This window comes from Cyphomyrmex costatus, unplaced genomic scaffold (assembly GCF_001594065.2).
Source record: "Cyphomyrmex costatus isolate MS0001 unplaced genomic scaffold, Ccosl1.0 scaffold57, whole genome shotgun sequence".
Lineage (NCBI taxonomy): Eukaryota > Metazoa > Arthropoda > Insecta > Hymenoptera > Formicidae > Cyphomyrmex > Cyphomyrmex costatus.
Genome location: NW_017279883.1, coordinates 376,233 through 385,208, shown reverse-complemented (window position 1 = coordinate 385,208; position 8,976 = coordinate 376,233).

Sequence of the window (8,976 nt, the reverse complement as noted above, 5' to 3'; positions counted from 1 at the left end):
TAGTGTCTAAATGTGCAAGCCGAATATACACAGTGTGTGACAAAGTGATGGACGTTGACGTCGAAGACGTTATGGACGTCGAGTCTTCCGACGATAGCGTGTTATCCGTAGATACCGGATGCGTCAGCGATCTTGAGAACACTACCGATCGTGTGCGAAAAATTATCCCAGACGCGCAAATCCGGGCACTGGGTGTTTTTCGCATTAAACACTGCCAGATCCAGTGTTACTACTCTACAGGCGGAGCGCTAGCCCTGTGTGCCGAGTGCATGGTCAACATCGCCGATGCCGAAGTCGGTTCGATGCTGCTGATCAGGAAGCACGACACTGATTTCATCGAGGTCCTCAGCGCCGAAACGTGCTCCAATTGCCGGAAACTCATGTGTTTGGTGTTCCCGTGCAGTGTGTGCCCTATCTGCACAGTGTAAGAAAATATAATGGCAAGCAACGAATCAACGGATCCGTTGCTTGACGAAGATTGGGACGATTATTTTAAATGTGTGAACAATCTCGTCGACGTCGAAAATTTGCAGAGGAAGGATGTGCAGGCATCGCCGGTGCATATAATTCGAGAGATATACGGTGATCGCGTAATAGAAAATGTTAATATCGAAGACAGTGAGTCTTCCGACGAAGATGAAGATAAAAATAGAATAAAAAACCTGTCATATACCGACGTAATAGTTTGGATGTATGATCTCGACGAATATGACAGAAGATATCATTATCAACTGAGAGATGTGCATGCAGTTCTCAAAGATCCGCAGAGTAAAGACGATAGTGCGTGGACATCACCGGTGTATATAATTCGCGATCGGGAGATAGACGGTGGGCACGTCGTGAAAAATACAGACATTTAAAGATTCCCAACTGACTTATGGCCATTGCGCGCGCGACGAGAAGCATACATGCGGTTATTAGACGAGTTTAAGATTCGTGAAACTGGAAATTCCAGTGCATCAGAAAATAATTGTGTGGGGTATATCGGATATATCACGGAAAAACTTCGGAAATACGGCAAATGCGTTACGATGTACACGTATAGCGGTACAAGAGCTGGAGTGGTGATGATAAACTGTGAAAGTATGCTTCATTACAATCCTGAAAGGAATCCTGCTATAAAGAAACTATTTCGTGACGGGTGTAGGACGGGCTAAGGACTTCTGTGGATGTCGAAAGTGTTTGTCATCCTTCTACTACAATGAAACGGTGATGAGCCTATATGACATTGTGTATTCAGTGCGGGCTTGCAAAACGTGCGAACGAGTAACGTGCAAGTGCTCCGAATAACTCTCTTTTATAACAATGGAAGACTACGAGCGTGCGGAACGCGAACTGCTCGAACATTGCGGTCGCGTAGCTACATTGAGCGAGTGTTTCGCGTGGTTGGAGAGGTGCAAAGAGTGCATCGAGAGCCTCGAGTGTCGCGCCAAGCGTCCGCGTCTCACCGTCGGTCACAGACAATCCGCGGTGGCGAGGATCGCGCGACTCGAGGGTGCGCGAACAGTGTTGGAACAACGGTTCGTGCACGTGGGTGGTGGTGGTGATCGCGAGAACTCTTTCGCTTGGCGCGAGATCGACTCCGCTTTCGCCAATCGCGTTCTGACCTGTGCGGTTATAAACTCCAGACATATCGAGCCGCGACAATTCCTCGAAGACGCCAGTAGTGTAGTGCTCGAGCGTGTGCGGGGCGCTATAGACACACATGGTAGCGTCAAAGTGAACACAGCCTTCAACGTCGAGTTCGTCGCGGGTGACAAACGCACAGTCATGGGGATAAACGGCAAAAACTGTGAACTCTATCGGTGCACTGATCTGCGCGAGTGGTACGCGTCGCGCGTTATCGAGCCCACGTTGGCGTCGCTCGATGAGCACCAGGAACGCGACAGCGGGTGGGCGCTCTCGCGTATTCTGAACCTAACGGTCAACGTGAATAAACTCAATCCCATGCGAGCGGGGTGTCACGTTACATTGCCGGAAAAATTTAAAAGGAAGGAAGCAGTGATCAACGTGCGATCCATGGACAATGCGTGCTTCGCGAGGGCGGTGGTCGCTGCTTTGTACCCCGCGAAAAGAAACACGGAACGTGAATCGTCGGATCCGCATTATTCGAAAGTGCTCAACTTCGCGGATATCGAGTTTCCGGTAACGCTCAAGGACGAAAGTTGCGAAATTCGAGCGGTCGAACGATATCTCGATTAACGTGTACGGCATCGAGGACGGGAACGTCCTCCCTCTGTGGCTCGCCGATTACAAGAGGGGCAGACACGTCAATTTATTGTACGTGCAAGACGGCGACGGCCATTTCGCGTGGATCAAAGATCTCTCCCGTCTCGTGAGCGCGCAGATTAATAAAAAGAAGAATAGGAAATACTTCTGCGACCGGTAAGTGCGATAAGTGAAATACAATATGAAGCTGAAAATGTTGTACCAATAAGTGTTTGTCGTTTGCAGGTGCCTCCACTACTTCTCCTCCAACGAGAAACTGCAAAGACACAGCGAGGACTGTCAAAAACTCAACACGTGCGCCATCCGCCTACCGGACACAGACGACAAATGGCTGGAGTTTAGCAAGCACTCCAGGAAGGAGCGGGCGCCGTTCGTGGTATACGCCGACCTAGAGTGCGTGCTGAATAAGACGGAGGATGCGTCATCGGCGGCGTCGTACGCGTACCAACGGCACGAAGCGTTCAGTATCGCGTACTACGTGCACTGCTCGTACGACAGCGCGTTATCCGAGTACAGATGTCGGCGGGGCAACAACTGCGTCAGTTGGTTCGCGAGCCAGCTAGAGGCCTTGGCGCACCGCGTGAAGAACACGCTAACGACCAACCGGCCTATGGACTTTACGCGTGACAACTGGCGGAGATTCGACAGCGCGACGTACTGCCACATCTGCGAGAGGCCGTTCGCCACGGGTGACGAGCGGGCGCGCGACCACTGTCACCTCATCGGGCGATACCGCGGTCCGGCGCACAAGGGATGCAACGTGAACTACAAGGACTCTCCGTACGTTCCGGTTGTGTTCCACAACCTGTCGGGGTACGACGCGCACTTCGTCGTACACGAAATAGCGACGCGATTCCAGGAACAGGTGGAGCTACTTCCCCTGACCAAGGAGAAGTACATCTCCTTTACCAAACACGTCAAAGACACCAGTGACAAAGACTCGCGAAAGTGCGTGAAACTACGGTTTATAGACTCGTACAAGTTTCTGAGTGCGGGTCTGGACAAATTGGCGTCGTACCTCGACAAGGACAAACTGAAAATTGTGCGTTCCGAATTTTCGGCTCTATCGGACGAAGACTTCGATCTGCTCACTTGTAAAGGGGTGTTCCCCTACGAGTACGTGGACAGCGTGGAGAGACTGAACGATACGCACTTGCCGCCGCGCGAATCGTTCCACAGCTCGCTGACGGGTGATACCGTGTCCGAGAGCGATTACGCGCACGCCGAGAACGTATGGCAGCGGTTCTCCGTGCGAACGCTCGGCAAGTACAGTGATCTCTACTTAAAAACTGACGTCCTGTTGTTGGCCGATGTGTTTGAGAACTTTCGAGACAGTTGCGTCGCGAGTTACGGACTCGATCCCGCGCATTACTACACCCTGCCCGGTTTCACGTGGGACGCGATGCTCAAACACACGCGCGTGAAGTTCGAATTACTCACAGACATAGATATGGTGATGTTCGTCGAGCGCGGCATACGCGGCGGTCTCAGCCAGTGTTCCGGCAGATACGCGCGGGCCAATAACAAGTACATGCAGGCGTACGACCCGTCGGAACCGTTGTCGTACCTCATGTATTACGACGTCAACAACCTGTACGGCTGGGCGATGTGTTAACCGTTGCCCTACGCCGATTTTGCATGGGTCGACGACGCGCAGAATTTTGACTACACTACCGTCGCGTTGGATTCGCCCACCGGGTACATCCTTGAGGTGGATCTCGAGTATCCGCAATATCTTCACGACGCGCACGCCGACCTGCCGTTCTGCCCGACGCGCGCGAAGCCGCCCGGCAAGCGGGACGACAAGCTTCTCGCGACGGTAAGCGACAAACAGCGGTACGTCGTTCACTACCGCAACCTGCAACAGTGCACGCGTCACGGTCTTCGCGTAACGAAGATCCATCGAGTGTTGCGATTCGCGCAATCGGCCTGGCTCCGCGACTACATCGAACTCAACACGCAGTTTCGAACGCGCGCGAAAAACGATTTCGAGAAAAACCTGTACAAACTGATGAACAACGCGGTGTTCGGCAAGACGATGGAGAACGTGCGCGAACGCGTCGACGTTAAACTGGTGACGGCGTGGGAAGGACGATACGGCGCGGAGGCGTTGATCGCGAAACCTAACTTTCACAGCCGCAGCGTCTTCGCGGGGAACCTGATAACGGTCAAATTGCGGAAACTCGAGGTGAAATTCGACAAGCCTATCTACGTGGGTATGTGCATCCTGGACATTTCGAAAACGTGCCTGTACGAGTTTCACCACGAGTACATGTCGCCGCTGTTTCGCGATAGATGCGAGATCATGTACACCGACATGGACAGTCTGATCTACCGTATAGACTGCGACGACGTGTACGAAACCATGAAACGCGACATAGACAGATTCGACACGAGCGACTATCCCACGAACAACGCGTACGGTATGCCTCTCGCGAACAAGAAGGTGCCCGGTCTCATGAAGGACGAGAACAACGGCGCCATCATGACCGAGTTCGTCGGGCTCAGAGCGAAGATGTACGCGCTGCGCGTGGACGGAAAGAGGGACACTAAGAAGGCGAAGGGGGTGAAGAGCAGCGTCGTAGCGCGAACGATATCGTTCGAGGATTACACCCGGTGCCTGAAGGATGACATCGAAATGACGCGCAGGCAAGCGTGCATACGATCCAAGTTACTCCGGGTGTACACGGTGTCGGAGAAGAAGATCGCTCTGAGTCCGTACGACGACAAACGGTACGTTGTACCGGACTCGACGAACACCTTACCGTGGGGGCATTACCGGATAGTGTAGCTCGCGTATCGAGGGTTATGTACATATACTTTTACGTACTTTTATATTGCGTTGTACTTAGACGTATTGAGTTTTATGTATCTTTTATATTGCGTTGTGCTTAGACGTATTGAGTTTTATGTATCTTGTATATTGCGTTGTACTTAGACGTATTGAGTTTTATGTATCTTGTATATTGCGTTGTACTTAGACGTATTGAGTTTTATGTATTTTGTATATTGCGTTGTACTTAGACGTATTGAGTTTTATGTATCTTGTATATTGCGTTGTACCTATACTTAGACGTATTGAGTTTTATGTATCTTTAATATTACGTTGTACTTAGACGTATTGAGTTTTATGTATCTTGTATATTGCGTTGTACTTAGACGTATTGAGTTTTATGTATTGAGTTTTTACGTATCGAGTATTATGTATTGAGGTTTACGTATCGAGTATTATGTATTGAGGTTTACGTATCGAGTGTTATATGTATTGAGTTTTACGTATCGAGTATTATGTATTGAGGTTTACGTATCGAGTGTTATGTATTGAGTTTTACGTATCGAGTGTTATGTAATGAGTTTTACGTATCGAGTATTATGTATTGAGTTTTTACGTATCGAGTATTATGTATTGAGGCTTACGTATCGAGTGTTATGTATTGAGGTTGACTGAGTTTTACTTCTACCTAGACGTATTGAGTTTTATACTAAGTTTGTACTTGCACGTATGTATCCTGTAACGTTACAGAGAGAGATAGTTGAAAGGAATAAAGAACTACACCGATATCGCGATATACTGGTATATTTATTTTGGAAATATACATATTTTGATATATAATTCACACGACATCTCGTTTATTTATCCACGAATTGTGCGATCCGTCGAATCCCAGCCACTTGACGTACACCCTGTCTCCCTTCTTGCGCAACACCTTTTCAACCAGATACACGTCGGGATCAGCGACGCGAAGCAACTCGTGCTCGTAGAATCCTCCGGCTACCGGTTCGCCGCGGTAATCCTCCAAGAGATACGTCACGGGATTGGTCCTCTGCACTCTGACGATTCGAAACACCTCCGTGGTCCAATTCGGCGTGTAGCCCTTCTCGAAGATCGTCTTGTACTTGCTCACGCGTACCGCGTCGCCCACTTTGAACTTCGCGGGACCAGCGATGTTTATCGCGCCGTACACCGTGCCCAGGAGTCTCTCGGCGACAGCGGGGGTCACGTCGGCGGGCCTCATGCCGATGGTGCGATGCTTGCGCGCGTTGTAATCCGACACGAGACGCGGCAGCGCGTCGACCCACTTGTACGTGCCGTTGAGCGTAAACATCTTCCACATGTCGTTCTTAAGAGTGCAATTGAACCGCTCGACCACCGACGCCTTCATTACGGAATACGTGGAGTAGTGATTGATTGTATGTTTCTTCAAGAGTTTCTCCACATGAGAATTGTAAAACTCCTTCCCCATATCCGTTTGCAGGTTCTTGGGGCATCTCCCGCTCTCGCGAATTATCTTCGCGATAGCGTCGGCCGTCTCGCTACCGCCCTTGCTCCTGAGCGGCGCGGCCCACGCGTACTTGCTCAGCACGTCGATGACGGTGAGCACGTAGTGACGGCCCCTGTTCTGGCTCGAGTACGGCCGCATCTCGACGATGTCGGCCTGCCACAGATCGTCGTATCCCCGTACCACGACGCGTCTTCGCGGAAAATTTCTTCTCGCCGGAGCGTGCAACTCCTCGACGAGTCTGCGCCTCTCGACGCTCATAATGATACTCGACGGACGACTGAGTCGTTTCGTCGAAACGCTACTCAATTTATAATAACGCCCGCTTCGCGAAGTTCCTCGATGATCGAGAGCATCTCGTTGCCGTGAGCGGCGTTGCCCGCTCGATGCGAGGCGTCGAGCAACCGCAGACGTTCCACCAGCTCGTTGGGATCGTCCCAGTGCACGTACTCGATCGCGCCGTCGTTCAACGTCATGGCGCGAGGTACTCCTTTTCCAGATTTTTTCTTCGGCGTGACCAACGGCTTTATTACATTCTTGTACTTGTATCCCATGTTGGACAGTACTCGACCCAGTGGATGGTGCTTGTGTCTGTGCGCGTTCGTCGCCTGCAGCAGGCTCTTGTACTCGCGCATATCTTGTTCCGTTTGAAGCGTATCGTCGGAAATTCTCTTGAAGATCAGCTCGTAGAGGCCGGGTGTACCGGCGTAACGCACCCCGTCGATAATTATGTTATCCTCGTTATCCACGTCGAAACGCTTACTGCCGAGCATCAATCCGTTCTTGTCCAAGTAAGCGCCGTACACGCGATCCATACCGCTGTCGTTGTGTCCTCGCAGGACAGGCTCGACGTACCTCAGACTCAGCGGACCCGAGTGAATTCGCGACGTGTCTCGGTTCTCCGTTGAACGGTCGGGCGGCGCGAGCGTCGCGTACGTCGTCGTCTCGGAGTCGATCGACTCCGGCGGTTGGGTAGGTGCATGCGGTGTGGAGGTTATCGGCGTTCGATCGAAGAAACGCGTGCGCGGAGTCACGAAGAAGTCCTCCTCCTCCTTCTCCTCCTTGCGTTTAGGAGTAGCGGCACGCGACTCCGTCGCGACGGGACCGGCGATCCGTCGCAACGGCTCGACGATAGGCCCGAAACGCCTGTCCAGCGAACGGTCCTCGTCGATTCTACCGGTCTTCAGAGCGCGATGTTTCCTGCGGATCGACTCGCTCGTCCGCTCGATCTCCCTCGCGATTTTTTCGCGCTCGTTAGCCATGTTCGTCTCGGTCGAGGTACGAACGACGACTGATGGCGTTACGGTATCGCGAACTCGTTAAATCCTCTTCTGTATCTACCCTTTGTAAGCGCACTGTCCTTGTCTATCACTACGAATCCGTACCTGTGTAGCCAACACTCGCGTCACAGCGCGCGAAACGCGTCGTACGACATGTCGGTGTTCACGTGGTCGTTGTAAACGTGTCTCAGATTGGTGCCGTCCTGCTCGAACAGAATCAGCAGATTCGCGTTGTCGCGTATCAGATGTTTGGGTATCCTCGCGTACGTCTGACACAGATAGAAGCAATCGACGTCAGCGTGGCGGCCCACCGCGAAGTACTCGCGCACCGCGTTCTGCTTGTCGCACGCCACGTCGTCGAAGACGAAGATAGAATTCGGTAGCGCCTCGTTCGGCGGAACGACGTCGCTGTTGTTGGAGAACGTATAGTAGCCGATCTCGTCGATAGGTGTCAGCAATTTTTCGAGGTAGCGATACTTTGGCTGTCGCAACGATTTCGAGTAGACGTACACGTTCTCGAAACGTACGCCGTTCGGGCTCTCGAGCAGGCTTATCAGCACGTTGGTCTTGCCGCAGTTCGACGGGCCGCAGACGATCGCGCGTAAGGTACTCGGCAGCATGTTTCCATGCCTGCGCGTTTCCCTCTCCGTCTGCACTTTGGCGTCGAGATTCGGCACCTCGATAGTGCGCGACTGACGCACGAACCGCATACTCGCGACTGAAAAACCCGCACCGCGAGCGGGCCTATTTATAGAGACGCGCGGAGCGAAATCGCTCAGTGATCGAGATGTTCGTCGTCGCGTCGGACCGTCTGCACGGCTTGACCTCCGCCGAGCTGGAATACGACCTAAGGTTATTCTGCTGCGAGAGTGCGAGCAGTACATAGATCAGTTGTGGGACAGACTGCCCGAGCACATACGAGCCGATTCGGAGGTTCAACGGTACCGCCGGTGCCTGAAGCACTACAACCTGCCGAGTCAGGAGACTCACGTCGACGGTCCAGCGCCGTTGATAAAGGATTGCGGCGAATGTCAGCGAGGAACCTGTTGAATCGTGCGACAAACGCGCTTCCTTTCGAGTTACATATCCCCGGCTACCAGTTTTGCGGCCCCGGCACTCGACTGAGGAAACGATTGGCCAGAGGCGACGCGGGAGTGAATCCGCTGGATGCGGCGTGCCGCGAGCAC